Raw genomic sequence first — 26403 nt, forward strand, 5'->3', positions numbered from 1 at the left:
TGGGACATTAAAGCCTTCAAGGTTATCTCATTTTGACCTGCTTGCCGTGGGCAGTGACATCCTTTAGGCACTGGACTCTCTGGAGTCTTCTCCAGGCTGAACATCCCCAGCTCTCTCACCCTCTCTCCAGAGCAGACATGCTCCAGCCCTCAGAGCACCTTCATGGCCTACAGTGGACTCCACACCAACACCTTTGTATCCTTCTTGTGCTGTGGGCCCCAGAGCTGGAGGCAGCACTGCAGCTGGGGTATCAGCAGAGCAGAGTAGAGGGAGATAACCGAAGGTTACTGAAATAGTCCTAATTTAAATTGTAACATTTCATTCCCTTTCCTGAAAGGAACTTTTTCCTTTCAGAAAAGGGAATGAAATCTTGAAATTTGAGGACAAAGTGTAACAAAACCTCTGGAAAGGAGCTATGATAAAATAGAATGCAATGGAAAGAATTCTGGAAATTTGCAAATGCAGGGATTACGAAGAAATGGACTGAGGGGAAGTGAAATGGACCAAAACTTGCTAAAATGACTCCAAATATTATCCTGAAATCATGTAAGAAAGGAAAGAAAAGGAGAGTGGAAAAGATGCCAAAGAAATTAAATGGTTAGAAAATTAAAGGGAAAAGTGTGAATCCAAGTGAGAGCATTAAAAGAGAATGGGATGAAAAGGAGTGCAGGGAAATGGACCAAAACTTGCTAAAATTACTCCAGATTAAATCCTGAAATCAAGGAATAATGGAAAAAACTTTGTGTTTTGAAGATGGTAAAGAAATGAAAGGCTGAAGAAAAATAAAGGGGAAATGGCGAAGCCAAGTGAAAACACAAAAAGTGAATGGGATGACAAGAAGCGCAGGGAAATGGATGCTGTGCAGCACCTGTGCTGCTTCCTTGTCTGGTGTGTTTCCAGCTCTGTTCCTCAGGACACCTCCTCCTCTGCCCAAAGGCACAAAAACATGGGCAGAGCCCCCAGCTGCTATGCTGTGCTGCCCATCTCAGGAGAGAGCTCTCAGGGGCGAGTCCTCTCCTCCTTAGCTGTCCCTGAGAGTGTGCAGCTGACTTGTCCCTCACCTCCTTAGGGAGGCTGTGGGTCCAGGGCAGCTCAGGTTGTCCAGAGATCTTGTCTGGAGATCTCCATGTCTGCGGATACTCAAACCCCAGCAATGATTCTGGATAACCAGCTCTAGCTCGTCCTGCTTGAGCCTGGAGGGTGGACTAGAAGATCCTGAGAAGTCCCCCCAGAAACAAACAGTTCATTGATTATGTGGTCCTGGGACATGCTTTTGCTTGCTTGCTTGCTTTTGAAACTGCACCTTGAGAGCAGCACCTGTTGTATCAGACAGACAGGCTTTGGCATCAGATACATAAAAAGCCTTGAGCAGCCGAAGCTAAGTTCTGGTGCTGCACTCCTTGGATACCTTCATGCTCTGCTCTGCTTCTGAAGCTTTTCTGCAGACTTATGGGAAATTGATCTAGGGAAATATATTTAATGGTTTTAAAAGATCAATGTGTGCCATATAATTTAGTTAGCAAGAGCTTACAAAAAATGTTACTTGCTGCAATGCTGGATTGCAGGGCCATATCTTATATAAACCACAAGTTGCTTCTCACTGAAACTTCTACAACCACCAGTAATGTCACAGTGCCAAGAGCATCCTTGCAGGAAATTGGGTTTCCAATGCAATCTGAGGATGCCATAACACCCACACAAGAGTCAGCATCAGACACCAGTTACTTCTCCTCTTCAAACACCTCTGGTGTATCTCAGGAGCCCCTATCTGACTTGCTCACCCTCCTCTGCTACCAGCTGGGGCTTGACACCACACTCATCCTCACCATTGCTGAGCCATTGCTCATCCCATACCCACTGCCTCCACTTTCCAGGCTCTTGAACCACTGACTGCTTGACCAACTGTTGTAGTTTAACACTGGCCAAACACCAGGCAGTACCCACAAAAGCTGCCCACTCACCCTCCCCTGCCACAGATGGACAGATGAGAGAAAAAAAAAAAATGAAGCGTTCATGAGCTGAGATAGGACTGGGAGAAAACACTTGAAGGGCAAAAAACGTTCAACTTATAGACAGAAAGTGAGTTGATTATTAAACAAAGCAGAGAAGGATAATGAGAAGTAAAATAGCTCTTAAAAACACCTTTGCTTACCCCAATCCTTCCCTCCTTCCCACCAACACCAAAGAAAGACAGAATGGGAGGGATTTGGTCAGTTAATTACCCAAGATTTCTTTTCCCAATGCTCAGAGAGAGGATTCCCTCCCGCACCATGGGGTCCCTCCCACGGGAGACAGTTCTCCTTGAATTCTTCAGCATGGCTCCTATCTCAAAAGCAGCAGTCCAACCAAAACTGCTGCAACATGGGTCCCTCCCAAAGGCACGGAGTCCTCCCAAAACTGCTGTTGTCATGGGTCACTCTTCCATAGGGTGCGGTCCAGCCTGGATGCAGGGGATGCCTCTCTTCTCCACCGTGTCTCCCACGGGATCACAGCCTCCTCCAGGCATTCACCCACTCTGGTGTGAGCACCTCCCCCACGGTTATGGGTGGATCTCTGCATCCCCTGTGGATCCATGAGCTGCAGGGGCACACCTGATCCACTATGGTCTCGCCATGGCCTGTAGGGGAATCTCAGCTCCAGTGCCTGGAACACTTCCTCCCCCTTCTCCTCCACTGACCTTTGTGTCTCTGTTTTGTTTCCCTCACATGTTCTCACCTCCTCCTCTTCTCTGGCTAAAATTAAATCTGCATTTCCCACTTCACTTTGATTTTCTTCTTAAATATATTATCGCAGAGGCATTATCAATATCTCTCATCTTCCCAACTTTGATCAGCAGTATGTCCATCTTCAGAGTCATGAGGGACTGGATCTGCCAGACACGGTAGAAGCTTCTAGCAGCTTCTCACAGAAAACACCTCTGTGGACCCCCTGCTACCAAAAACCAGGCTATGCAAAACCTACATACAAACCCCATCAGTGCCACCTCTATCAACTTCCCAGGTTCTTCCCAGGACTCCTATTCCTGGTAGTAATCATAAATGCCCTGCCATCCACAGGAAGTTTGTGAAATACAAGGGAAGCCAAACAGAAAAAAAGGATTGGCTTGGATTCTGCCTTATTTCATGTATGAGGAGTGTTGTTTTCTATTAGTTCTAATCAGTGCTGGGAGACTGGAGAGGTCCCAGGTGCCTGGAGTTTTGTCATTGTGACACCTATCCACAAGAAAGGCTGGAAGGAGAATCTGGGGAAGAACAGACATATCCACCTGACCTCGCTTCCCAGAAGGGTTATGGAGCAGCTTGTCCTGAGTGTGATCACACAGCACATACAGGATAGCCAAGGCATCAGTCCCAGTCAGCAGAACTTGAGGAAAGGCACATCCTGCCTAGTGAGCTGGGTCTCCTTTGATGACCAGGAGACTGGCCCAGTGCATGAGGTCGGAGCCTTTGGAAGTGTATCTCTGGACTTCAACAAAGTGTCTACCCAGACAGTGTCTTATGGCATTCTGCTGGAAAAGGCGTCAGGCAACGGCTTGGACAGGTGCTCGCTTGGCCGGGTCAGGAACTGTCTGGATGTCCAGGTCCAGAGAGTGCTGGTGAACAGTGCCACATCCAGCTGGTGTCTGGCCACAAGCAGAGTCCCCCAGGGATCCATGTCGGGCCCAGTCCCGTTTGCTCTCTTTACCGATGATCTGGGTGAGGGCACCCAGTGAACCCTCTGTAAGACCACAGATGACACCAAGTTTGGAGGGAGACTCAGCCTGCTGGAGGGCAGGAAGGCTCTGCAGAGGGCTCTGGACAGACTGGATCCATAGGCCAAGACCACTTGTGCAGCCAGGGCAGACAAAGGCTATGAGGATGGTGAGGGCCTGGAGGGTCACTGTGAGGAGCAGCTGAGGCAGCTGGGGCTCTGTAGCCCAGAACAGGGGGCTCTGAGAGATTATTTCTCTCTACAGCTGCCTGAAAAGGGGATGTAGCCAGCACAAAGGGGATCAGCACTTTCTCCCAGGCAACCAGCAAGACAATGAGAGGACAAGGCATCAGCATGCACCAAGGGAGATTCTGATGGGACATCAGGAGGAGTTTCTTCACATAAAGGGTGATTCAGCATTGGAATGGGCTGTGTGAGGATGTGATGGAATCCCAGTCCCTGGAGTCTGGGTGTGGCACTCAGTGCCATGGTCCCCTTGACCAGGGAGTGATTGGTCAAAGGTTGGACTCCATGACCTCAGAGGCCTTTTCCAACATAAATGATTCTGTTCTTCTCACAGCAGCCCAGCCTGGAGCTGAGCAGAGGGCTGCCCCAGTTCCACAAGCATGCTGCCAGGCACCTGTCATTTGGGATTTCCTCTGTTTTCTGCTGAGCCTGGGAATAGGGGATGTGGAATAGGGATACAGCCTTTTGCTGAGTCCAGAGCTGGTCCATTCCCACCCAGAGATGCAGTGGGAAGCACCTCTGCTCCCTGGGAAGATGCAGCTGCACTGATATGGGAGGGTAATTTTGTAGTTTGATCTGTGTCTGTCCATCTTTAGGGAGAGCTCTGGTCTCCACTATGTCACAGGGACTTTAGCCACTAAGGAAAACATTTTTTTGCCTGCTGCTGTGAGGAAACACTGCGATCTAAAGCCACTTCACTGCAAATTTGGTTGGATCGTGCACCTTGCTTAGTGCTTTCTCCATAACACCGAGGGTTCACTTTCCATGGACTGAACATGTTGCCATGTTCTGTCCCAAAAAAGAGAGAAAAACAGGAGAATCAAGACAGTGGCATCTTCTGGCCGCTGATTGATAGAGAAGCTGGGCAAAGCTGCTTTGGTCCATCCAGGAGCCAAACTTTCCTGTTAGGCAGCTTTTACAAGGTTACATTGTAAGGTTACACCTCAGATTTCTGAGGAACTACTTATCTGTTGCATATCTGGGTGGGTTTCTGTTACATCTCATCCCTGAGATGAGATTCTCACTTGCTGTACCTGGGTAAAATGTCCCTCGCTCTTGGGTAACAGCAATTTGGCACAGGAATATCAGCCAAGAACTTCTGAGGGTCAGGTAAGGAGGTGTTCAGGAATGCTGCTGCCCAAGCACTGTGCCCCACTCCTGAAGATGCTGCAGACAACACTGATACCCTGGCAGTGGTTTTTGGGGGATACAAAGTGAGTTTCCAGCATCACCTAAGTCAGCCAGCCACACACAGAGCTCCAGGCTCTGCCTGATTTGTGTGGAAGTTCAGCCTCTGAAGGTCTGTTGCACCAGGAGTTTTGGAAACTCCAGGCTGCTGATTACAATGAAGAAGGAAACACCTCTTGACAGACCATGTCTGTCCCTGAGAGAATTAGAGACAAAATGTACCCAACAAGACTCTGGAATTGGAGCTGCTCAGTGGATGTTCAGACAGCAGAAAGGACCAGTTAAATATGACCTTCTGCAGCTGCACAATAACAGTTATACCATATCGATTTTTTTTTTTTTAAATATATTTCTTGTTTTAGGAAGGTGTAAGTGAAGAAAAAATGTATTTGGAGGAAGCTTAGAGAATACACAATAAGATCATTCAAGATTTTGAAGTGTTTCACCATCAGCATGTGGAACACAGAGATCTCTGACAGGAGAAATGAGGCAGGAAAATGCAAAGCAGCTTGTCCAAGTTTATGGAAAAAAAGACAAACACAAACAGCCCACAGACCTCCAGGGTCCATCTCTGTGTCCTACTATCCTTATATTTTACAAAATGTGCTTCTCATTTTATACTACAGTTTTCCACAGAGTTTTAAGTGTTAATTCTAAGCCCCATGGATGATTTTTTCTAATGTGGTGTCATTTAATTCTTTATCTCCTCTTCCATATACACATGATAAAAAATGATTTAGCACTTCAAAATGACAAAAAAAGAAGAAAAAGAAGAAAGTCCTAAATTTTAATCTTAAAGCAAATTGTCTTTCTTATTGGCACAGTGAACACAAGTTTGAACTAGTACTCATTCCACATTTTTGAAGGAGAGAAAACACTGTGGAAACTGCTAGGATAATAAATGTATATGTTAAAGATGTTGTGATTTCTGGCAATAATATGTTGTATAACATGTTCTGTGTGTTATCTGTTCATATGGCAGATTTCACTGCAGGCAGATTTGAAACAAGTACCCAAACAGCTGACATGCATCACAGAATCCTTAGGGACACCCATTAAATCAAAAGTTTACTTCTTTTACAGTGCAACCTGTAACTTAGGTGCAGAAAGCTTTGCGCTTGCAGGCAGAGTGATGGATGGCGGGGTCCTAGAGAACTTACAGGGTTCAAGACAGCAGCCTCCAGAGACAGAAAATTGCTGCACATGAGCGAGCTGGGGGACCCAAAGTGTCATCTACGCTATGCTGAGCTCAGAGTAAGTTATCTGACCTTCACACTGCACTAAATAGTCTGCTCAGAGCCTAGGAGAAGATTTTGATTTCTAGGAGAAGAAAGTGAGCACATTGCACTCACACCCTTTGCTGGACAGCTCCTGCCATCCCAGGTCCCCTGCCTGGATGGATTTTTTTCTCCTGAGATCAAATGCTGACATACTGCATGGGATAAAATGGTGGGATAAATGATGAGATAAAAGCATCAATGTGGTTTCAGGCTGAGACACTTCTGAAGACTGTTCTATTCTTCTTAAGGGGCCCCCTCAGACACGCTCACCCACATCTACACACCACCTAGGGCTTGAGAACACATTCACAAAGAAGACATTCACATTCACAAGAAGAATAGGTGAATGCAGCACAAGTGGCTCCCACTGAACTGCTTACCTGTGACTTTCCATTGTACATTCAGCTGGAAGGCTGGTGGCAGCCACGCTCTTCTTACACCCAGTACGCTGCGCACAACCAGCTCGGTGCCCTGCGCCTTCCCCCACCTTTTGTATCCTGTTGTGCTTTCACTCTCCCGGAGGTGAATCGTTGTCTACACCTCACTGAAAACACTCTGCCGGCAGACAAGAGCTCCTAGGTTTGGCTTCCGCCAAAACACAGCTCGGTCGTGCGCTATCCTCCCAGGCATTACCAAAATCAAAATATTCTGCCTGTGAACCTAAACTGAAAACTTCTCGTGTATATCTCACTCAGAGAACTTTGTCAGTAGACGTGCACGCAAAAGCCCAGTTCTTTGGTGCTTCCATCTTCTCCTGATGTGATCTGGACAGAACTGAAGCCCAGCAATGGCATTCAGCTTTGCCACTTTTCAGCTGCGTACATTATACTGAAGAGTCTTCCACACATTCCCAATTGCAGGAGGCTGTTCCAGTAGGCCTAGTCTTCTCTGAAGTGGGAGGCCTGCTGCCTCTCTTCCCTAACAACCTTTTCTTCTAGGACTGTGTGCACTTACTGTTTTAATTTATTTCAATTCTACGACCCTTGAAGAAATTACAGGGGACTGGCCCCCTCATTCTGACAGAGGAAGAGAAGAGGACGCTGATAGCAGAGGGTTACCCAATCCCTACCAAACTGCCCCTGACAAAAGCAGAGGAGAAAGTTCTAAAGAAAATCCGCAGGAAAATAAAAAACAAGGTAAATATCAGTTAGCTTTGCTGGGTGGCTCCTACTTGTCCTTCATTTTAAAAAGTGCTGCTGAATTCTGCAGTAATGGTCTGTGGTACTGTTGAGTGCTGTAAGTTGTCTTTTAACAAAGTGCTTTTCTTTGTTCCTAAACACATCCATCAAATTGTCTGTCAGTGTGAGTGTGCCTCCGAGTAGGTATTTACCTGACCCCATTAACAATGGAGTCTTTAGCAAGGGTATCAAGTTGCTGTGGCTTGGCTCCATTTAAAAATCAGTACAATCCTACCCCTATGGTAGGCAAAGAGCTCTGTATTCTTTGCATGGTGAGGAAGGTGGTTTTTTCTGTTACCTGTTTTAAAATATGACTGTGTCTTTCAGTGCAGTAGTCTTTTGATCACTGAATTCAGTCACTGACTTATAAAGTAGATACCAAGGATGCCAAATTCCCTGCAATTCTCTTCTTTTTTTTCTTTTTTTTTTTTCTTCTGACATGGGGAAGATCCTAGTGATAGGGAAGAATGCAATTTTTTTCAGACCTGACCAGCTCAGTTTTCTAAATTATTTTAGCTCATCTTTTATGATTACTATATTCTGTCACTGGTTCTGCAGACATAGGTGTAAATTTGGATACACTAAATTGGAATTTGGTCTTGTAATGTGTTTTTTTCAAAATTTTCTGAGGTGATCTTGTATATTACATGTACCACTTACACAGCATCAGAGTAATTTCTATTGAGGAGAAATCTGGAGGTCCTTTGGTGAAAGCTCTGGCCTAGAAAGCAGGGTCAGCTTAGAGTAGAATGCTCAGGGTCTTGTCCATTTGTGTTTTACTGCCCCAAGGTGTGATGAGTCCCCTGTGCCTCTGGGAGCCATGTTCCCATGTGAAGCCACTCTTGTGGTAAAAACAAATAAATAGAATCCCTAATGTGATTGGAATTTCCTTTGGTGCAACTTGTATTTGATGCCTCTTGCCATTTTGCTGTGTGCCTTTGGGAGCTCTGACATCATCTTTGCTGCACGAGATAGCTGAAGAGAGCATTAAGATTTCCTCCTTGGCCTTCTCTTCTTCAAGCTGAGCAAGCCCAGCATTTTCTGCCTTTCCTGAAATGTCCTGTGCTCTGGCATGCTTCTTATGGCAGAGATCTGCCTCTGGGCTTCCTTCTGTACATCCAGAGGGTTTATTTCTGGGCCCTGGACTGCACTGCTGTGCTCAGCTGTGGTTTTGCAGCCACTGAACAGAGGGGGAAGAGCCACTCCTCTGGACCTGCTAAGAACAATCTCATTGATGCAGACCCACGTTTGGTTGGCTGCTTTTCCAACAGGGGCACACTGCTAAGTGATCTTTATCAGGACCCCAGGTCCTTGTCTGAAAATACTTTCTAACACATTCCTGGGCTTTTTCTGTCCCAGATGCGGGACATTGTCCTGGGATCATCTTTGGGATTTCTCCTAGGGTATTCTCTCCAGATGAATCAGATTTACTTTTTAAGGTTAGCAGGGGATGGTCTTTTTTAGTGTGATGGAAAGGAGGGGGCCTTGCTTCAGAATGTGGAGATAGATCAAGTCAGTGCTTGGCTTGCCAGTAATAGAAATGAGAACATGACAGAGGCTTGAATCCAATAACACTGGGGCTTTTTAGCAGTTTATTAATTTGTCTGTGATGCTTTTGTTTTCTGTGCAAATATTTGGTGTTTTTCCTCCTTTTTCCTTAGATCTCTGCCCAGGAAAGCAGAAGAAAAAAGAAAGAATACATGGACAGTCTGGAAAAAAAGTAAGCCAGCCTCCTTCCTGTTTGAAGCAGGCCAACAGCACTGGGAAGGGATCCAGCTGTGGCTGCTGGGACAGGTCCATGCACAGTTCCAGCTGCCATCTCGTGGCAGTGACTGAGAAAAGGCCCTGCTCCTGGCAGCTGCTTGTGGGGGTCAGGGCTGTGCCTGCCTGCAGCAGGTCCCTAAGTGCCAGCAAACACTTCACACCTTAAATTAGGCAAGACCCAGCCTTTGCCTCAGGCGACTGGCTTGGCCTAGTGGACAGGCAGTGTTGAGGGAAAGATGGATCCAGAGTGAGTAAATTCTGTCTTCTAGCGCAGATGAAAACAGAAGTAGGAAGTGGGTGAGTCAGGACTGCCTGGGAAAAGAAGCAGGACTTGGGGAAAATAGCATGTGACCCATCGACTTCCCTTAGCAAGCAGGAGCCCAGTTAGTGGTTTATATCCCAAATTCATCTCTCTTCCAGGAGGTGAAGATTCTAGTATTACTCTTACGCAATTCACCAGATGGTTCTGTTAAAATTCTTGTACCATCTATCCTTGATGTCATTTCCATTTTTTTCTTGTCTCTTTATATCTCTGTCTCACTTCCTCAGAGTGACTCTTCTGAAATTCCACTTCTTGCATCCCAGATATCAAGGCCATTTCCTTTTCCCTGTTTTCTTCCTGAAGATATTAGGGATGGTCCTGTTTGTCTTCTTAGGAGTCACATATTTTACTTGGACCTCTTACACGTTACATGACAGTCTCCTTTAGTTTGGGGATTTCTAGGGAGAGTTTGGCAATGGGTAGTATCTTGGGACAGTCTTGAGCCCTGTCTTTAATCTTGTGGCTTATTTGCCCTCATCAACTTGAAATTTGAGGCTCTGATTTCAGAAGCATGGCATTTGCCAGACAGGTAATGCAACTTCTGCTGTGTGCTTCAGACGATGGAGCGTGATTAAATATTACGACTGAAGTTCATTGGTGTAATGTTTCTTTGAATGTAGGCAAGATCACAGAGCTCTCAGTGAAAGCAAGTGTAGCTTGTCTTACAATCACTTCAATAAATAACTGATGTTTTTCTATTTCTCTTTCATTGTGCCGTCTCCAGAGTTGAGACCTGCTCAAATGAAAACAGTGAGCTGCGTAAGAAGGTTGAAGTCCTGGAGAACACAAACAGGTAAGGTATGGAGATCATCAAACAAAACTTGGTAGCGGGATATTGCCATGAAAAGTGAAAATCTGGAGGTTAAGAGATCAACGGAAATGTGAACAGTAGCTGTGTCTGATGGTGTTTATGTCAGAGAGAGATGTGGAAGGCCACTTATTGTGACTGCAGTGGGAGGTAAAGCATGGAGGTTTGGATGTCACGTCTTCAACAGCCCCCCCAGCCTGTGCTGTGCTTGAGAAACCTTTTAGCACTCTTCTCTGAGTTCATCCACTGCCTAAGGGAATGTAATTAGTAATGCAGAACAAAAAACCCCTACAGTCCAGCTCTCCCAGTTATCTTTCATGAGTGCAATTTTGCCAGGAAGCCTTAACCTGAGACATGACACTTGCAGAAATTACAGTGCTGAAACTCAAGTCATTGTTAGTTCCTTATGCACTCCTAGATGTCATTGCAATTATTGTGCAGCCTTCTAAGCAACTCACACCCCCGAATTTTGGAGGGAAAAATCACCTTCTTGCTTATTGGTTTCTGAAGAAACGGCTTTCAAAGGACACATGGCAGAAAATGTTGAATAGCTAAGCTTTTACTTGGGTGTTAGCTGAGAGTGCAGTGTCAGTCCTGGCTTATGGTCAGTGTGGCAAATTCCAGGGAGCAGGTACTAGATGAGCCCGCTCTTACCACTTCCCAGTTAGAGCCATTTGCAGTGATGGATGAATATCACCAAGGAACATGATGGTGACACTGAAGTGTGGGAGGAGGCAATCTAAAAACTTTTGATTAAGTGTTTGGTGTCCCCTAGAAGTTGTTTTGTTTGTTTGGCTTTTTTGTTTGTTTGAATTGATGCTGGATTTTTAAACAGAAATACTGACTTGAGGAAGTCTCCCATGTGGTTCTGTAGTAGACAAGTTTCCTCCACTTAAAGTATCAGTGGAAGCAGAAGGGAAGGCTTGATTTGGTCTTTACTTTGGTAATGAAAGGGCCTCTTCTGAAGATGATGGTATGTGAATATGCAGCAAAACCAAGACATCACAGACAGACAAGGTTGCTAGCAGTATGTGGAAGGAAGTGCAGGAGTCTCCAGTCACTTTACAGCTTTCCTATGAGGTGCTTCCATTGGCAGGGAAAAGCGTGAAAGCACGCTCACACCTCCTACGGAATTGACCCTCTAATTGAATATCCCTGGGAAATGTGTCAGACACAGTGAAAATAATCCCTGGGGGTGCAAACCCCCTTAGCATGCTGTCTTGGGATTGCATTTTCTCCTGTTAGGACTTAGCTATAGGCAGGGTATTCCACTAAAAGCTTTTGTAGCCTTTCTCGTGCTATTTGGAGGGAACATCATAGTTTAGCAAAGTCCCTTTTCTGCAGGGCAGAGATCTGCTTCTTTTGCCTCTCCTGGTCCAGTCACAAGCTTTTGCATGGCAATCTTTTGACCTCAGAATGCAGTCTTGCCCCATTCCAGATTCAAGCAGAGAACAAAAGCACCATGGAGTGTTCCATTTTGGCAGTGGCAGGATAAACTATGGCTGTCATCTCTGATCAAGCTTGTTTCTTGTTCTTGCCTTGGTTCTTGCTGACAGTTTGCAAATGCACCTGTATCCTGTCAGCTCCAAACACTGAGTCCTTCTCTGTTGAGAAGAAAACAGTAGCTCTGCTCAAACAGATGAACTACCTGGGGAAGAAAGACATTTTATGTGAAGGTATTTGGTAAATAAGGTGGGGGATGAGTCTTCCTCTGTGTATAGGAGGCCTCAGAATACCTGCCTGATGATACTTTCCAAAGAGACTGCTCTGTAATCAGCTCTCTGGGCCCACTCTGCCCAACAGGTTTTTTAAATTGAGCATGAAAAGGCAGAGATGAGCAAAATGAGGACAATTGCTTCTTCTCTGTTGATTTCCTCACCAGACATTAGCTGTTTTCTCCCTGACACCTCCACAAAAAGTGGCAAGAATGATCAGCACTCTAAGGCTGCTGCTGCTGCTGCCAGCCCCCGAGCTGAGGAGGAGGAGAGCTCCTTCCTCCTCACTCTGCAGAGCTGTTCTGCATCGAGGCCAGTGAGTCAGGCCTGAAATGGGGGAAAGATTTAGAATTCCAAAATACTACAGAAGGCTCAGGGTTGAAAGGGCATTGCTGTCTAACACAGCTGCTGGCACGTGGTGGGCACACTGTGGGTGATGTGTTCTGTGCCAGAAATGATGTACACGAGTCTGGTGAACCCCGTGCCATGCAGTGGATGTCAGGAGGACCTGGGGAGAGATGCCAAAGGGAGCAGGGAATAAAGATGGTCTCATTTCTGTGGTGGACACTGTTTGTACCTCTTAATTTGCCTGTGGTCTCTGTATTGCTGAACAAAGGATTGCATTGGGCATATCACTCTCTTCTTTAAATACCGAGCTGCAGAGTAAGCCATACTGACAAGACCATGCAAAATATCCTTTTTTAAGAAGTTGAGAAGGGTCTGCTGGCCCAGATAAATCTGTGCTTTGAGAATGTGCTCATTTCAGGATGTATTCCTGAAGTCCCTGAATTCATTAAACCCTAATTAGCAATGAGCATTGATGATTTAAAAGATCTATGAAAATAGGCAGAGCAGTGTATACATTGAGCTGTAAAGGCACCTCTGGGTGGGAGAATTTGCTCCAGGTGTACTTCAGCTTTCTCTATTCACTTCACATATTCATTGTGCATAAGGGATACTTGTCTGACCTCTTCCAGTTGTCCTTGAACATGGAGAAGAGATAGACTGTGTCTTCCTAGGCCTGGTACCAGTGTAAAAAATTTACTCTCTCATTCAGAGGATGGAGTATAGTAATGCAACCCTGTTTCAAAAGTACTGCTGTGCATTGTGTTTTATCATTATGAAACAAATAAAAGTCAAGATAATTAAATGCAAATTTGTCTCAAGTGATACAAGGATGTGTTTGTGAAAGAGATGGAATAGAAAGAATAAGGAACCTTTGGCTTTTAAAATCAGTTATTTCACTGTGATAATGACAGTTCAGAAACAGTCAACCATCTGCTGGGGCCAGAAAAAGCCAAATGTCACAAGAGCTTAGAAAGTGCTTAGGAGGTACAGAAAATTGTGATCCTAGCCTATGAGAAAAGCTGCTTGACTGATGGCTTGCCATGCTTAGAAACATCGTAATTCACCTGTATGTGTGTTTGGTCTCTCTTGTTTCAGTCATGAATCATGTTCAGCTGTTTGGTTGGGTTGGACAGGACCCTATCATGAGGCAAGTGGAAGGAAAAAATCACATTACCATGTTTTCCCTCACAACCAATGAGATGTGGCAAACAGGAGATAGTGAAGGGAGCCAGGGAGGTGAGTCTGCATGAGCAACATGTCCCAGGTCACGGCTGCAAGGTCAGCAGCACCACACATGCAAATCTCTGGGGTGCAGGTAGGTTCCTTTGAGGTCAGCAGAGATGCTGGTGCAGTTTGTGTGTCTCTTACTGATCCCCAGCAGCATATATGGAAGAGAGATCTGCTGTTGACCTTCCTCAGGAGGAGAGAAGAGTGTGTTGAGTGGACAGTTTGTCACTGGTGGAGTTTGTCAGAGGCAGGTTCCGTACTCTTACTTGTATTTCAGGATGAGAAAAATAATTTTCTCATTAATTCTGTCATCAGTTTGCATCTACAGATGTCTCATTCTCTAAATTCTATTCAGTGTGGAGTGTCTGAGGGGAAAAAAAATAATAGCATGAGTACTGTCTTACAGTAAAAGCAATGTCTTGGTTTGAACTGCGCTTCTGCACAAGAATTTGTTTGGACATGGATGAATTGAACATTTAGTTCTGGAGTGAAGTGGGAGATGCAATGCTACTATACTCCTGTTTTCAAATCACTTCTCATAATCTGAGAATACTAATGTGTTTAAACTAATTTCTGAGTCTTGTATCACAAAGAGGATTTGGCATCCAGATCTGTTACTTCTGTGTACCTTAGGTGACATCAGTTGGAAGATGACATGGCACAGGATATCTGTCTTCAGACCGGGCCTCAGGGATGTCACCTATCAGTATGTGAGGAATGAGTAAGTGAGTAACAAATGTGGGTGAGGATGCAATGCCTTAATAACAGATTACTACAGTAATTATGGTGACCAGGAACTGTAGTAATATACAGGTGCCATAAAACAAGTTAGCAGAACTGCTACAAACAACTGATACAAAAGCCTGTGTAGTTTGAATCAGGATTCTGAATTCAGCCTTTTCGTCAGGAATTGTAGTGATAAGACAAGGAGTCACGGGCTCCAAGTGAAAGAGGGGAAATTTAGGTTGGACATATGGATGTAAGCCTTGCTGTCAAGGTAGTGAGGTCCCAGCACAGGTTGCCCAGAGAAGCTGTGGATGCTTCATCCCTGGAATTGTTCAAAGTCAGGCTGGATGGGGCTTTGAGCAGCCTGATATAGTGGATGGCATTCTTGCCCATGGCCAGGGGTGTGCAACATATGGTCTTTAGGATCCCATTTCAACCCAGACCAGTTTATAATTACAGAGTGGAAAACAGCAGCACAGTTCTCTGACCAAAATAAATTTATTGGTTTTTTTCAGGCCTTGAACCTTTGTTGAAGGGAAGACAGATTATGGTGAATATATAGATAAGAAAAATGTGAAGTGACAGACCACAACAATTATAGCAGGTAAAGAGCAAAGCACCAAGGTGCCCCTTGCCCCTTTTAAAATGGAAAGGGCAGGCTGGACCTCTGAAATGGATTTGGTTTGTCTTCATCCTCAGTATCCACACTCAGGGACTTGGAGAGAGTGGATAGTGTGTACCAGATTTCCTCTGGCACTGCTAGTGAACACACCAAAAATGAGAGTATACAGTTGCAAACTGTTGGTGTCATTTGCTTACCCCACAGAATGGACAAGGAGTAGATTTGTGCCTTGGATTGACACTACAAGAAAAACTAGGAAACTCAGCTTTTTCCTTGAGTCTTAAAATAGTCTGAGTATCCTACATCTTTATTGCAGATAGAGCTGCTACTGTGTTCCCTTTGAGTGAGGGATAAAAGAATTGGGTAGTAGAGCAAACACTTCTGTTACAAAAGTATGTCTAAAAAATAGGACAGAGGAAAAGGAATGGGGAAAAAGGGAAAACGAATAGTCATATTCCTGGATGCTTCTGCAGCCTCTTTAAAAGCTAGCAGTGCTATAAGTTACTGGAAGAGAGAATCAATTCTCTTTTAAAATTAGTATTTTCCTATTGGTTTCTTGTTCAAAAGGCCCAGTCTCAAGTTGCTTTGGAAATTCCTTAGGCTTGATGAAGTAGGAGCTTCCCATAGTCCTATAGGCTGTTGACAAGGTAGTGTGCAGACTGAACATGACAAAAGCTGTAACTGATAGAGATTGTAGTCAAATAATTAAACCATTATTTAAAAATGTTTCTAGTGTCTTTGTTCAGCAGCTTTTCATCAGCTTTAGCACAGTTGTTTCATAGTATATATGATCACCTTGAACTGCCTGCTTTCAGGGGACGTAGAAAAAAAACCCTGTATTGGACACTGTTTTGTTTTATGAACTATTATTCTGTTCCAAAATCCACATCTTAGCCACTTATTTTAACACAAACACCTGGGATTCATGGCATGAAATCTGCAACAAGGCACAGCAATGCTCAAGATTATTTTTTTTCATTTCTTCTCAAATAATGTGATTTTTCTGAGTGACAGCTCAATGAGAGACAAGGTGTGATGTCCTTAGTGCTTGGATCCAGGCTATTTCATTCCTTTCATTTTTCAGTGCTTCGTAATTCTGTAATCACATATATTGATGTAGTTTCTTTAAGAAATAATTAAAATGTTCGTTACCTAGTGGGTGCATCTGTGTGTTCTGTTTTCCCATGTGCTTTCTCTCTGTTAGATCTTTTGGATTCCTTTCCTTTTTCTTCTTAAAAGTAAAGATACCCCAGGCAGCTGTATCAATTCTTGAGCTGATGAATATATAAATGGGAGTCACATTTTGCATCTTCAACCATTTTCAAACCTTCTGTCCTTGGCTGCTTTAATCTCTCTCCTGTCTGCAGGGTCTGCCAGCCTGATCCCCTCTCACTGTTGACATCCCTCCTCTGTTCTGTAACTGTCGTTCCCTGTTTTTCCTTCACTAAGCCAGCTGGACAGTAAGTTTAAAGCAGAACTATTGGCCTTGACTAGTGTTCAGCTGGAGATTTCTGTCACAGACCCAGCGGAAGCCTCCTGTGCATTTTGCATGTGCCCGTCTGCTGATCCTTGGTATCGTCTTTCACCAAACCCTGCTTAGGTCTTGTTTGTTGTGATATTTGGCTTAGGATGACATCAGCGTTCTCATGCAGTCCCTCGTTAGGGTGCTGTCCCCACGGTTTGCCATCAGGAGGAGCTGGAGGAGCGACTGCCTTGGCTGTGCCGTGGGGGAGTCCCGTGAAAAACATTCCAGGTTCAGGATTCTTAGCGTGGGAGGGGTGCTTGTTTCACCGTTTTGTTGTCAGAGTGAGAATGATTGTATTATTGGTAAGATGTTGCCCAACTAAAAGGTGTTTAATTCTACTGCACGAAGAAGAGAAGGTGAAATTCCCACTGTAGTACAACATGATGTGAATAGGGAAAGAAAAATATTAGAGGTGACAATTTCCTGCCTCCAGAGCTGATGTGATTTTGTATCTCATCTCTCTCTGATGAGTGCAGAACACGTTAATAGCCTTCACAGCTCTTTCCCCTACAGAATTTTGGGGGTTTTTTATGCCCTGTGAACACCATCTGTACTCACAAAAACTTCAATTCTTTCAATTCAGCAGCTATTCCTGGTTGATGTTAAAGCACTAACAAGTATCTGAGCCCTTGTCACTGGCATACTGGGGTGTTGGATGTATTGCAAAGGCTTGGCTACTTCAGTGGGTTGTTGTGCACAGGAGATTGTCTTTTTAAACAGAAGGTCCTGACTTTAATTCCTTTCACTAGTTGTTTAATCTGAGCTTGTTGTACTGCTGTGAGAATTGTGATGGTGCTCTTGCACAGTACTGATTCAAGTACCGTTTGTGTTTGGTCCACACCAATTTTTCCCGTTTGCCAAAAGCTGGGCTTTGTCTTGAGCTTTCTGCTAGGAGGCCTAGAGTGAATGTGCTGAGATTGTGTTCATCGTGGTTAGCACTCTGCTGTGGTGGTGGAACTCGTGGCAGTGTCTGTTTTGGAGCCTGGGAGCTGCCTTTCCACTACAGACTCAGAGCAGAAGTAGCAGCGAGGCTTCCCTTCACTACCACCCAGAAGTGGCCAGAACTGCCAGAACTCTCTGCAATGCTGAATGACTCGTGCTAGTCCCTGCCCCTGGCTCAAGTTGGAGACAGCAGAGCTAGCACAAGATATTAGAAAATGGTGCCAGCAAGAAAAAAATATTTGCTTAAGAACTTTGAGTTTTCTTGCCCTTCCAGTTCTATTTAAAGTAGCTAGTACACTTTCAAAGATTGACCTGCTACAAAGACAGCACACACTGAGCACACACTGGAAGGAGTTTGCTACATGTTCATCACAGCTTGGCAGTAGGATAGGTCTTCCCAAATGATTCTGCATTGCCTCAGTTACAGCAAAAATAACCAGTGGCAAAGGCTTGTTGTGTGTTCATCTCTTATGTCTGCTCTGCTGCTCTGGGGCAAAGTTAATCTGTAACTAAGTCATTTCAGTTATGAGAAAATCTTGTGTGGAATCAGCATTCCTGTAGCATCTGGTTGGTTTTTTTATGGATAGGTACTTGGAAATGGAATGGGAATGGTATTATGTGAGCGAAATACAGTGATTTCTTGTTTATAACTAGGCAATGAGTGTTTTCCCACAGTGTCCCCTGGAAAATGGCATTCTGCTTTTTCTTGTCTGCGTTAGCATCTTGTGTAAACATGATGAGGCAAACCTGCATCAACCAGGATATTTAGAAGTGTTTGACCTTAACAAGGAATTTATTTTATGTATTTATGGAGATAGTTAGAAAAGATAAATATGGGTGACTTCTTTTTAAAATGTCACCAAGTATTTAGACCCTTTCTGAGCAGCTCTGAGGCAGAGCTATTCTGGTCTGCAAGGCAGCTCCATGGCAGTTATTTCTGTCAGCCTGCTGTAAGGTGTAGGAAACACTCTTCTCCTCTGCTTGCTTTTGTGGCTGCTTTGAGGAAGGCACCACGACATTGTGCCTGTGTCACACAGCAAAGAAGGAAGAGAAGTTGAAAGAATTTCAACTTTAATTCTCATTAATCTGTAGAAATTGTCCACAGAAATGATAAGGCATGAAGAAGTAGGAGAAGATGCTTCAGCCAAAGGATTCAAGTCCCACTTCACCAAAATAGTTCTCTCGTTATCCTCTGTGCTTTGTGGGGTTGGGGACACTTTGTCTGTGTTCCCAAATACAGGTCACACTTCAGTTCAAGAGCAGCAGTTCTTGTGGGGCCTGAAGAAACCCTTGCAGAGGGGCAAGAATTGCAAAGGCAGGAAAGCTGAATTGGAGCTTAGAGAAGCCCCTGGGTGTAACAGCAAAGAAGGTTCTGGTAAAGGGAGACTGTATTTCTGTCTCTGTACCAATTATGTGGGTTTAGTAACAGGCTCTCTTTGGGGATGGCTATCCCACTTCTTTCATGTGTCAGAAAGGCAATAAAATGCAAGGATTGTGGGAAGAAAACTTTACTATTCTGAAGCTCACCTTCTATTTTTAACTCTGAAATTTCTGTGGTGGAAGCCTTTTTGCCAAGTAGTTGAGCATGTCTGAATGTACAAATTAAAGCTTGGTGTCTGTTTATCTTGGCAGTGGTGAACTTCTCAGCACAGCAGTATGATTTAAATCTCATTTACACAAGAAATTTGCTTTGCTAGTGCATTGCCAGATACTGGGTAGTGCAAGTAAAGTCTTTGCACAACACACAAAGAAATAAGTTTCACAGGGTTTCTCCTGAGATATCCTCTTGTGGTCAACGTGTGTCAGTGTGTGTGAGATTTCTTTCTTCTGCTTGTTGCTTAGTCCCATGTGAAAATTCAGCTCATTACCATACCTGGCCATTTCACAAAAATCTCCAGTAACTACTGTGATAAGAAACTGACTTCTGGTTTATTCTGTATATTCTTAGACCTGAAATGCGTGTCCTACGCTCCTTAAGAGGTGCTGATATTTGTTGAAGAAATCTCTAGCTGTGGCTGTTTTCTGTTGCATTCAAGGGGTAAGATTATTGGTCAGCAACCTGGCACTTTTCATCCTGTGGGCTCTGTTGCTGTTTGTTCTTTCCTTGCTAGCTGGTTTCTCAAAATAATTTGAACAGAGCGGCTGTAGAAAATAGATGGTTATCGTGATCCTCGTTGTCACAAGTCAGGAAAATGTCACCTGTAAATATTTAATGAACCTTTGTGCAGCTGACCTGATCAAGAACTGAGTAATTATGTGGTTGCAGGAGTTGTGGCTTCTGTAACCCGGATCTGCAAGGAGAAAGAGAGCACCTTTCCTTTGCCAGGCTTTGTATTGTTGCTTGCTTTGTTCTTTGATATTTTAGGTAAGTGGTGTTTGTTTGGAGTTCTGCCTTAGCAGCCTCCTCTTTCTTAGCTGGTTTGGTTTTCTCTCTAGGTTTTCTATGTGTGTTTTCTGTGTGGGCCTTCTGCTCCTAGCAGAAAGGGAACAGAATTTTCAGCAAACAAAAGATGACTCTCCTCTTCTCTGTATGTGCAGAAAATAATTCCCCACCCTTTTATCTTCTTGTAGATTTTTGGTCAATTTTTGAACTCTCCCCCTGTGCTGCAGAATGAGTTCAAACCTGCTTCAGAAGAGTGGGGTGAGGAAAGGCTCTTACACAAAAGAAGAAATCAAAATGCTGTCAGATTTACATGAGTTGGAACTTTAAAATACTATTATAGCTGCTCTAAGAGAAAAGTAATGAAGCGTGGGAAAGAGCCTTGATTTTCAGCAGGCTGGTAGCTATTGAAATCCACCATTTAAATCTCCAGGGAGTATGGGATGAAGTTAGGATAGCTGTGTCTGTATCATGTTCTTCTTGGTTTTATGGCACTTCCCCCAATGCCTGATTTCTGGTGTAGTGTCAGTCTGTGGGCAGCAACATGTGACACATTACACTGCTGTCCCACGTGTTATAACAGCACACTGAATAATTAATATTCTCTGGAAAGGATTAGTTTCCTCCACTTTTGTCTCTTCCTCCTTGGTGCCCCGTATGTGCTGCCAGTCTCTAGCAGAACTTTACTATTTCAGATTTCCTTTCCCAAGAAGAACTGGTGCTGCAGCACTAACACATCAGGTCTCTATGCTGTTGGCTACCACCATGCAAAGCAAACTGGTCACATTTCCTTAAAAAGTCTTGGGTAATTGTTTCAGAGATGTTGAAGCTCAAAACTTACATGTAGCCTTGAACAATAAATTTAATAATGTGTCAATAACTGGGCGAGATGCCCAGTTACATATTTATACCTCAGAAATGGATAGTTTTGTGTGTCAAAATATTTCTGTGGCCAAAGAAGTGTTCCAGCATACTTAGGAATTCTCAGCAGCTGTGTGTCCCACAGCAGCAACTGTGCCTCAGTACCAATGATAAAGAGAGAGCTCCTGGGGAAGTGCAGAGGGGAGACGGACACAACTTTGTATGGTGCAGGAAGAGTGGAAACCACTGGGAAAATCAGTGTGCTGTTTACCCAGGGTGCCCAATTTTGTATGAACTTTACCCAAGGGGGAATGACAGAAGTATGTGCCTGTGCAGCTTCTTCCTTAAATAAATATTTCTGCCTCAGAAATCTCTTAGGGTGAGCGAGTTCAGCCCAGTACTCCTGGTGAAATACCAGTCATTGGGAGCCCCTTGCTCAGCAAAGGAAGCTGCACTCACCCAGTTAGAAGCACCTTCTTCTAAGGTGACTTTCATTTTGTTGGTTTACAAGGCAAACACGGGTCTTCCTTTAGACTTCTCATATGAGCAAAGCATTCTTTTTTGTGCCCCAACCCCAAGCAATTACCTAATCACAGCAGTGATTTTAGAAGGTGCTAATCTCAGCCAGCAGGGTGATGTAGAGCCTTTTGTTAAAGGGATTATCACAAGGCCACAAAAGATTTGAAAGGAAGAATACATCCAACAAAAACACGGAGGCTCCTGAATAAGGAACTGACCTTTACAAATTTCACAATCTGCATCTCTGGACTGGCACAATGGTAACTGTGTGGCAGTGCCAGGACACAGGTTTGTACCTCTGGTTGGGCTTGCCAAAGTGGAAGGTAGCAATTCAGGCACTGGTAATTCGGCTTTAGGTTTGGGTTTAGATGTTTTCTGTGCTGCTGAAGGCAAACACCAGACTGGCTTCTATCACATCTAACTTAAAGTAACTAATCATTGCAGGAGATCTTTGGTAGTGTAACTTCTGTTAGTTTTTTTATTCCCTAACCAAACTCCAGCAGTTTAATAAATTTTAAAGGAACAAACCTAGTGAAATCACAATATTTATTCCTATATTTTGTTGTTGTTGTGTCTATTAGGTGCTGGGCAGTCCTTTTGGCTTCGTTTTCCTCATAGAGCTGGTCTGGGCTCTCCTGAGTGAGGACTGGGCGCCTCATGCTGCACAGGCGCTGGCTCTGTGAGTGGATGGAAGTGGCTGCCACAAGAGGTGATGGCTAAAGGGAGGTCTAGGAGCGAGAGACTCGCCAGCAAGTGCAGTTCTGGTTCCTGCACACATTTCCAGCCTGGAAATGTCAATCAGTGCTGAGCTGACCCCACAGCGCCCGGCCGTGCTTGAACTCCGGGAGCTGCAGACAAGCACTGAGGAATGCCCAGCGTTTTCAATCCTAAATAATTGGCAACTTTTCACTTTTAAAGAACAATGGAACGTCAGTGTTGCCCCGGCTTGGCAGGAACACAAGTCTTAAAATACCGTAATTTCCCGTTGCCTGGGATTATTTTTACCGCCGGTTAACGAGCGCTCTGGGACCGATCTGCGGCAGGCACCAGCGTCCTCGGTGCGGCTGCCCAGAGCTGTGAAGTTCTGGTTTTCGGAGGGTGCGTTCTGACCTGTGTTCACTGAACGGGCACCCTGGGCCGCGCCGTCCCCGGCCCCTCTCTCTCGGCCCCGCCATCGCGGGCGCGGTGCCGGGGCCGCCGCAGGTCCCTCCCTGAGGGCGGGGCGGGGCGACGCGCGCCGGCCACAGTCTTGTCGCAGCCCCATTGGCTGCCGCGCCCGCCCCTCCGCTGCGCCATTGGCCGCGCGCGCCACGCCCCCATTGGCGGCCGCGCGGCAGCTCGGGGGCCGCGGGCCCATTGGCCGGCGCCCGGCACGGCTCTCCTGCGATTGGCGGGCGGGGCGGCAGGGGCGCGGCCGGGCGGGGCGGGGACGCAGCGCGAGGCCGGCGGGGGTGACCCGCCTTGGCTGACGCCCGCGCGCCGCCGGCGGCTGTGGGAACGCGCCGGGGTGGGGGCGAGCGCGCGGTTCCGCGGACCGGGGCAGCGGCGGGCCGACCGACAGCCGGACAGACAGACAGACCTACCGACGGGCCGGTGCGGGTGCCTGCGGCCGCCATGGAGGTGTGCGAGAGCGGCGGGGAGCAGCCGCCGCTGCTGCACTGGGACCGCAAGCTGAGCGAGCTGTGCGAGCCCGCAGACCCCGACACGCTGCTGAGCCGCACGGTGAGGAGCGGCGGGGGCGGGCGGCGGCTCCTGGCGGCGCCGGGAGGCCGGGGGCGGGATGGCTGGGACGGCGCCGTGGGCGGCCGCATTTCGGGGGCCGTGGCGGGGTTCCTTGGGCTCCCCCTGAGCGGGGGTGTCCCGGCGGGCGTCGAGGTCACCACCGGGCGGGTTTGGCCAACAGGTGCTGCCCGCGTCCCTCGCCGTGACCGCCGCCCCTCCGGCACTGCTTCCCCCAGGGCCGAGGTGTTGTCGGGCAAGCCTTGGGGTCCCCTGTGCGCCAGCGGGTCCCAACTCCCTTCCCTCCGGGCCTGGCGGCGGCTCGCGGTAAGGGGGGTTCCGCAGTCCCCGCTCCGTCCGTCGCCGCTTCCCCCTGCCCGGCCCGGGCTCCCTCTGCCCTCGGCGTTGCCGCTTCTCTCGGGAGACGGCTCAGGAGTCGCCGACCGCGTCGTCTTCTTCGAGACGAGACGGTCCCTGCTCCGTCCCGCTCCCCAAGCGTAGGAAGGAAGTGACTCAAGCTTCGATGTTTTTGTTGTTTATTTTTTGGCTGGAATCCCCATATTTCGGCTTGCGCAAAACGCATAGTTAGGACAGTTCCGAGGAAATGTGTCTTGTCGTCTCTGTTTTGTTGGTTCGCTGTTACTCAGGAGGCTTCTCGCAAGCACAGCTGTATACCTCTGTAAACCCCTGTAGGTGTAAATCCCGAGTGGAAGCTTGCCGGAGCACCTTGGGACAGCAGCACAGAAGACTCCTTCACCCCCGCGAGGCACGGGACAGCCACGCTCGGTGTGGTTGTCGAGCACGTGCTTGGATGGAGAGCCGGAGGAGCGTGGTGGTGGTCACTGGGATGTGGCAGTGCCCGAGGGATGCCGCTTGGCAGGGGCTGCCTTCCTTGCATGCAAGAGGGTGATGTGCAAATACAGCCCCGGAGTGAGGCACCAGCTCTTCATGGGAGCAGCGGTGACCCCACAGCCACTGCCTCTGTGCCTATCTTGGTCTTAGTCCTTTAAGGCAAACAAGGAAAATCTTATTTGCTGTGTACGGTATGTGGTAGTCTTACTGATCCGGGATCGTGTCCCTCACAAGCTCCAAGCCTCATTCCAGCAGGAAGCGAGGCCACTGCATTCCTGATGGTCTTTAAACAGTGTTTGCCTTCTTTGTCTTTGAAAGTCTTGTGCAATGTGTATCTTCTGGTAGATTGGGGAAAAGCAATCATGGCATGGTGGCTTGGGATTTAAAAGAGCCAGCAGGAGCTCTTAACAATGGAAAGCTGTTCCTTCAAACAGATGTTTTGTTTTGTTTTTTTTTTTCCTTTATCAACAAGAATGTTGTGCATGAGAGGCTCTTTGGAGAGTGTTCCCCTTCAGATTTTACAGTTGTGCTGGCATACTTCTTCCTGCTCTGTTTGGTTCCTTGTGATGAGAATGGAGTTGCCACTCTTAAATTTTGTTTTCTTACTCAGTGTTCTCATATATTCTTCAATTAGTGCCTTGAAGGAGATATTACACTTGGGCTAGAATTTGTGGCTGCAGTGACATGGGTATGTGTCTTTTCTGCCCTATTTCAAGGAGCCTGAGAATTGAGATTGTGTCTTGATAAAGAAAACATCCAGTTTGTCTGGTGAATGGAAATGGAGTGGCTTTTCCTTTGCTGTTTTCAGGTTTTATTGGGGATTTTCAGCTTCAAATGCTGTAATGATGAGCATTTTGTAAGGGGCAGGTGCATGGGTGGAGCTGCAGAATCTTGGGCTGTGATGACCTTTGTTGGGGTTACAATGACATTGATTTGTTTGTGTTTGCTGTCTTGCTGATTGGGTCTTTTTAGGAGTTCAGAATTTCTCCAGAGACCCTCTTGAAGCCAAATAAAAAGTGTGAAATCAGTTTCTCTTTTTGGTTGTTCTTGGGATTCTTCTGAAAGAAGTTTCAGGAAAAAAAGCCCAACTAAATGCTAAAAATATTTAAAGAAGAAAATAATGTTTATGAAATTGACAATCTTTAGAGTGAAAACCCCCTACACTTCTGCCTGTTGAACTTTTTCTTTTGCCAGTGTGCCCTGCCATGTAGAAGAAAATACTATGCTTGATATCATGAAACACAAGGTCTCTATTTACCTCTGGCCAAAACTTCATAGGGTAGTTTGAAAAACCCAAAACAAACAAACAAACAAAAGCTCTGCATGAAGCATCTGTTCTTCTCCTGGGCTATGCTTTCTGTCTGGGAGGACTGGTTTCGCCCATTTACTCTGATGTTTGTAAGCTTACTGCAGGGTTTTTGTGGAAAGACTGGGATGATGAGGAGACCCTTTGCGTGCTCCCTCTGCAGGAATGCCCATTCCCGGTGCTGTCACTCACTCTCAGAGCCAAGGAACACATATCCTACAGCATCTTCTGGTCTTCACACACTCCCGAGGTTCCCCTTAGCTGGATGTGCAGGTCTGCATCCAAGGAAACCGTGGGCTTGGGAAAGGTTTCTGGGACAGTCATGCAGCCCTGGGAGCCTGAGCTGGACTGCAGGGGGAGGAGGGAGAAGATGATGATAACTGAGGGGAGAGCTCAGAAGCAGGAAGAAGGATCAGTGTCATTCCACAGTCAGACCTGTGTGTACAGACTGGTGAAGGTGAGAATTCTGTGCCAACTGCCTTTTGTATATTTTGAGTTAAAATTTTACTTTTCTGCGACCAAAAAGGCTGTTCCTGGCTCCTGTTGATTTGACGCTAGCAGACAAGTGTGAAAGTATGCATACACTTAAAAACTTGACCTCTATTTTAAACTGTTCCAGCCTGCCTTAATTACCAGGGCTGAAATCCAACCTCCTGGGGATTTACATTTCTCTTTAACAGCTGATGATTTCACCAGTGCCTGGAGCTGTGTGAGGAGCCATTTCCTCACCCCACTGGTGCTGTAAGTGAGGTCATGGGCTGTACTTGGAGAAAGTGGGGCCTGGAGGAGCTCTGCTATTGGCAGGCAGCAGTCCTGGAGGTATCTCATTAAAGTCCTCACAGTGCTCACCTGGATGCCAGCTTTATAGCAGTTGTTTTTCCAGAGTGGTTAAGTTTCCCATGGAAGCAAAGGCTGAAAGGGTTCTCAGAGACGTGTTCATTGTATGTGTCATGTGTGTGCATTATATAATCATCATGTGTGCTGTAGCTTGTTGTGACTGTGTTGGTAGTGCCATGTGCTGGCACTGTGCAAGGCACGTTGTTATTATTATTCTTGGTATTGTTATTCTGTGCTTTTTCCTGGTGGTCGAACAGAAGGGAAACACAACCAACACCTGCCACTGCCCAAGGGGAGCAGGAGCATGGCCAGGTGGCAAAACCTCTAGCTTCTTGCTGCTGCTGTTAC

The 26403-nt window shown here is 46.1% G+C and overlaps 1 pseudogene; it reads left to right on the plus strand.

Annotated features, from left to right (window-relative positions):
* Positions 1-13636: 13636 nt before the first annotated feature.
* Positions 13637-16150, plus strand: LOC134043337 (single-stranded DNA-binding protein, mitochondrial-like; annotated as a pseudogene).
* Positions 16151-26403: the final 10253 nt, after the last annotated feature.

Source organism: Cinclus cinclus, chromosome 4 (genome assembly GCF_963662255.1).
Source record: "Cinclus cinclus chromosome 4, bCinCin1.1, whole genome shotgun sequence".
In the NCBI taxonomy this organism is placed as follows: Eukaryota; Metazoa; Chordata; class Aves; order Passeriformes; family Cinclidae; genus Cinclus; species Cinclus cinclus.